This window comes from Camelus dromedarius, chromosome 9, assembly GCF_036321535.1.
Source record: "Camelus dromedarius isolate mCamDro1 chromosome 9, mCamDro1.pat, whole genome shotgun sequence".
Lineage (NCBI taxonomy): Eukaryota > Metazoa > Chordata > Mammalia > Artiodactyla > Camelidae > Camelus > Camelus dromedarius.
Window position 1 is genome coordinate 53359868 of NC_087444.1, and position 5765 is coordinate 53365632.

General features: G+C 44.6%; 1 long non-coding RNA gene across 1 annotated transcript; it reads left to right on the top strand.

The window, feature by feature from the left end:
* Window positions 1-1918: 1918 nt before the first annotated feature.
* Window positions 1919-3010, top strand: LOC135322173 (uncharacterized). Its single transcript, XR_010382540.1, has 3 exons — window positions 1919-2346; window positions 2446-2645; window positions 2949-3010. It is a non-coding gene; the product is annotated as an uncharacterized LOC135322173 (long non-coding RNA).
* Window positions 3011-5765: the final 2755 nt, after the last annotated feature.

Consider the following 5765-nt stretch of genomic DNA (forward strand, 5'->3'; position numbering starts at 1 on the left):
TATTCTCCTAATAGAAGAGAGGAAGTGGAGATATAGACATTCTGCTGAGATATTGGTTTCATCATATTTGAGTTGGAAAGTACTTAAGAGCATAGAGCCGTAACTTTTTATGGGTGAGAATTCATGATGGTGTAACTTGAACAAGAACCTGGGTCTTCTGCCATCGTGTCCATGCAGGTGAAGAGGCAACTGGGCAGGGGATGGCAGGGGTCCTTCTTGCTTGAGTTCCAGGGTCTTGCTAGTTTTCATTGCTCATCTGCCTTTAGTTTATGTCCATGTGGCCTCTCATGGGAAGGTCACTCTGTCCTGGTAGACTGAGTTTCTAATCAGCAAAAAGCTCTGGATCCACTCATATTTCCCAGAGTTTTTCTGCTGACCTGCTGACACTTTATATAAATGAGGCCTAAGAAACTACTGAATATAAAATCCTTATTGATATCACTTGCCCTCGAGTTCCGTAGGAATGGGGTGCTGTCTCAGGCTTTCTAAGGCTAGATCTGAACAAAGATATGGTGATAGGCTGTGCTGCTGGACCCTCCACAGTCAAATGGGATTTCCACCTAGTTTTTAGAATCAGGCAGATGAGTTCAAATCTTGCATTTACCAGTTATTAGCTTTGTGACCTTGGGGAAGAAACTGTACTTCTTTGTGTCCATTTTTCTTTGTCTGTAAGTAAGTTCAGTAATTATATTAAGGTTTTTTTTTTTTATAGAATTGAATGAGCTAATTCCCTCATTTATACCTAAAATAATGATCACGTGGTTCTACGTTGGTGCCTTGGTAGTTGATTACTAAGGAACACGGCAGTGAGAATGTGGGTGGTTGACCCCTGGATCATAGAGCTTATATTCCAGGATATGCTTGTAAAAGACTGGATGTGCAGTGGATTTTTAGTAAATATCCATACCTTTCCTAATCCACATTGATTGTTTATATATCTTTACACTAATATATGAACAAATTTTTATTGCAATTTAAATATCTTTTTAGTATTTAAAATATGCAGCTATAACAAAAATACATGAAATAAATAGATTTGACTTTTATTTTCTTTTCAATAAGCAAAACAAATAAAATAGAAAAGAAAAAAAGTTTTGAAGGAGTAGAAATAATTTTATTTTCATGGAATAAATTCCCTATGTTAGGTGTTTTGGTTGTGTTGCTAAACAGCATATAAAATTTATAGGTTGTGACGTATTGGAAATGAGGAAACAGTGGAGACATACTACCTCCAATGAAGTAATTTAGTTACCACGTCAAAGCTAGTTCTGCTTCCTGAATGACAGGCCAGTAAATCGGGAGATGAGGTGTTAGAGCAAGGAATAGTGACTTTATTTGAAAAGCTGGCAGACCCAGAAAATGGCATACTGATATCCTGGAAAACCCTCTTCCCCAAGTCAGAATTCAGTCTCCTTTTTTACTAAAAAGGGGCGGGGGTGTGGTTGGTTGTTGCAAACTTCTTGCTGTACGAATTGATTTCCTTGGAATCCCTTGTTCTTGCAGCTGTCCATGTGGGTCAAATCACGGTGACCCTTTAAAACCTCCAAAAAAAAAACCAGGTTATTCTCTATTTTGCAACTTGCCATCTCTACATAAGTTTAGAAGAGCTAACATCCTTAAAGATCAGAGCCCGCAGAATAGGCCCTCCTGGATACTTCAGGCTAAAGGCAACTTTCTTTTACAAAAGGTGAAGAGCTAGCATGTCTGAGCCTAGAAAACAGGGCACAGGTTTAAAGCCAAAGGAACACATCTAACATGAAGTCAATTTTTTTTTCTTTTCTATTACAATTCCTTTTTCCACCGCATAAATAATTTTAGTAAGGAACATGAACAATTTTTAATTTTTCTTCTTAATAACGGATAAATGAGCCAACTACATTTTTGTGAGCAGGGATGCTGTGCATGCCTTGGGGTCACAGCAAACTCTTTTTGGGGGTGGTCGACCCTGCAACATGTCTGATGCCCTGTGAGTGTTGGTGAGAGTCTCCCTAACCTGGGGCTCTCTTCAAGAACCAGCATATGGGCATTGACCTCTGGAGACCTCTTTTTCAGCTGCAGGAAATTTTTTCAGATACTGTGATTGAAAAATCACTCCAGCTGTGGATAAGTAAGGAATAAAGGAAGAGGAAAAGGGCTTGGAGTAAAGTAGAAGAGAAGGACAGAAGATTAGGGAGACTGGGGTCTTGGAAGCAGGGCTTCGGGTGAGAGACGAGCAGAGGTGGGGAGGTGCCCGGCTCCGGAACCAGCTCCTGCACCTGTCCGTGCACCCAAGCCACACAGCATTTAATTGGCCCAGGACGCTATCTTGTCTGGATGTCACCCTGAGCAGAACCTTGAGAATCAAAGGTAAGGGGTGGGCAGCACTCACCTAGGGGTCACTGAAGGCTTTATTCAAGTCCACAGTGCCTTTTATAGTCATGTGTCTTCACTTGCGCTTTATCTTAGGATCTGAGAAGCAGGAGCAAAGAACTCAGGGAGAGATCCAGGAAGACATCTGACTCTGTTAAGAGACGACAGTCACAGTGACACAGGGAGCGAAGACACTTGCAGCAAAGCAAAATGACTTCACAACGATTGCATCAGAGCTGCAGGTGTGAGAGAGCCTAAACCTGTCTCAGAGTGCAGGGGACAAGTGGAAAGGAATGGTAAAATTTCCACTGACAATTGAAATTTTGTTAAATAGCCTGCTACTTTTAATTGTATCACTTGATTGTATGTGGGTGTATTTCTGTGAGCATTTATAGGTTCACACAACCCCACCAGCACCTCTTGCCCCCATCGGGGATGGGCTTTCTCAAGCACAGTGCACCTCATGCTTGGGTGGGCCACGCTGCGGGTCCTCGCCTGGGGTCGGGTTGCTGCAGGGCACTGAGTCCCCGAGGCACGGGCTGTGAGACACGACAGGAACATCTCTGCTCATGACTGAGGGCCTCCGTTTCCCCCTGCAGTGTAAGAATGCCGGTGACTCAGTTAGAAGCATACTTCGAAGCTGTCCGTTTACTTGCCATCCAGAAGCGGAGCCTGGGAGCTTCCGAATTTCTCCAGAATGTGGTTTACATTCACCTTGAAAGGTGAGTGTATGTCCTTTTACAAGTGGAGGAATTACTGCCGTTTCCCTGGAACTTACCACTAGTCTATCTGATTTTCCTGTGCTAGGATTCAGTATAGCCTGCTAAAAATTCTGGAGTCAGATCTTGAAACCCTGATGAAGAGGATTATTTATTTTATTTCTTTATGTGATAGTATTTTACTTTGAAAATTCAGAGTTTTCAGTTCATTGAGGAATTTTTTCGGGGGTTGGAGAATCAACGTTGCTCTTACCATCTTTGTGACCTGTTGCTATATGCCTCTCACCTGTCTTCTGTCACTTGTGAGGCAGTTCCATTTGTGACCCTGTGCGGGTTGTTCATGTTATAAAATATAAAGTCTGTAAAAGTACAGTCCCTTTTACTCCGAAGACATTCCACAAGTACTATTTAAATCTGGGTGTGGTTTTTAGAAGACAGAATCATTAGAACATGTACTTGCAGGTTGCTAGTGCAAAATCCCCAAATCAATAGTCTAGCTCAACATCTAAAATCTTTCTAATCTACCTTGGATTTGTATGGATAAGTGAAGCAGTTTGCTAAGAAATCAAGACCAGGTTTAGAATACAGGCTGGTGTAGCTCAGCAGGTCCTCCCATGCTGATGCTCTGCCAGAGGGCGGGGCCAAGGGGAGAGGGCGTGTCCTGCCCTCCCTGAGCTGACAGTTTGATGGCAAAGACCTTCAGCAGGTGAAGAACTTGGAGTTTCTTCTAAGAAAAGTGGGTTTGAAAAGAGTCCTAAAAGCGCGGGAGTGACACAATCCCATTTGTCTCAAGTAGGGGAGAGCAGCTGTAGGGCCACTTGGGAGACTCGTGAGTCCAGGTGGGCAGTGTTGGTGGCTTCCACTTGAGCGGTGGGACGGTCAGTGTGTAAAAGTGAACAGATTGAAGACATGTTTCGATGGTAAAAAGGAAAGGATGAATGCTGTCTGTGAAGTTAGAATGGAGTAAGGCCCAGGTTTCTGGGTGGATTAATGAGGTAAATGATAGTCCTGCTGTGCTGCGATGAGGGAAACCTGCAGAGGGATTTCTGGGGAAAATCTGATGAGTTCAGCTGTGGGTAAAATGAAAGGCTGTTAGATGTGTGGACTGGGAGCTCTGGTGAGAGCCAGTAGTGAGTAGGGTGAGGGGAGAGAGACTTTCAAATCATTTTGTCTTGTGAACATACAAATAAGTATGAGCAATGACACACTTAACACCTCTATATTCTGGATTTAAAACCCAGTAACATTTTGCTTTATTGACTGCAGAGGTTCTTAATTTTTTTAACAGAAATAAAATAAATAGAAACAAAATAGTGGAGTTAATCAACATCTTAGAGTTGATGTGTGTCCTTATATATATTTTGATACCTCATCTGTTTATAACTATAATCTACAAAAAGTTAACTTGCTTAGCATAAGAGTTAAACAGAGGGACGTGACACACACTGTTGGGGGTTGAAACTGATCACCTTGGGCAAATTATGTCGCCTCTCTGTGCCTTAGTTGCATCTTCTGTGACTGCCCCTGGGCACCTCCTCACAGCTGATTTCCTAGACTTGATGTTGGGAGGGAGGCTGCTGAAGGGAGTAAGAAGTGGCAACTGCTAGGGATACTGAAGAGAGAGACAAAAGCAGATTAAAGCCTATAAACTTAGTACAAATACCCTCAAAAGAGAATGAATCCCACAGTGTTTTGAGCCACTTAGCATAAGGAAAACAAAATCACGTGGACCCAATTCTCTTGAACATTTGAGTATTGTGGGTGGGAGGGTGTCATCAAAAAAGTGCCGAGAAAAGGCCTTTTGGTTTCCCTTGACGTTTCCAGTAAGGGTGGGTAGCATAAGCAAAACCCCCCCGGTTCACAGTGGAAGGTGCCTTTTTGTGCAAAACTGACCAAAGGTTGGAAACCAGTCTTCAGCGGTGCTGGCAAATGAAGAGACTTCTGGATTGGGTGGGGCACTTGCTGTGACTTCCAGGTGACCTGCTGGCTGGGGACTATGAGGCGGGCAGTAGGTTTGCAGGGAGACCCGGGCATAATCCCTGGCTCTGAGGCTGCTAGTCTGATTAGTCCCCTGGGCACCCACAGTCCTAATGGGGCAGCTCGGGATGTGGCCTGGGACACCTGCCATTCTGAGGGCGAGAAGAGGGCTTCCCTGAGGGGGTGTCCCTGCGGAGAGTGGAAACGTCCTCCTGCAGGGGAGGAAGAGCCTCTGAGCAGGGTGCTGGATGCACAGGCAAGACCACCCTGAGCACGGAGGGTTTGGGAAGCCGGAAGTCATACAGTGGCCCGAGCAGCCTTGTTCCTGAGAGACTGGATTGAAAAGATGCTGAAAAGGCAGGCTAGGGTCAGACCCTGTGGTGGGTCATGAGTGACAGTAAAGGACTGGTCAGGCAGGCACGAGAGAACACTGTGGGCGTCCCAGCTGGGGCGTCACGCCGGAGGGAGGAGCAGAGTTATAGACTTTGCCACTTATTAGCTGTGTGACTTTAAGCAAGATCACCCCACTTCTCTCTATATATATCTTCATCTGTAAAGTGACACAGTGACAAGCTCGTGTCATCAGAAGGCTTAGTATAGCTCTGATCCTCTTTGTCCAGTCCTGTCAGTGCTGCCCTGCAAGGTTCTGCAGCAGCTGCTCTTACTCTGAGATGGGAGGGCGTAGAGGGACATTGTAGCACCCAAGGGCAGGATGGGGTT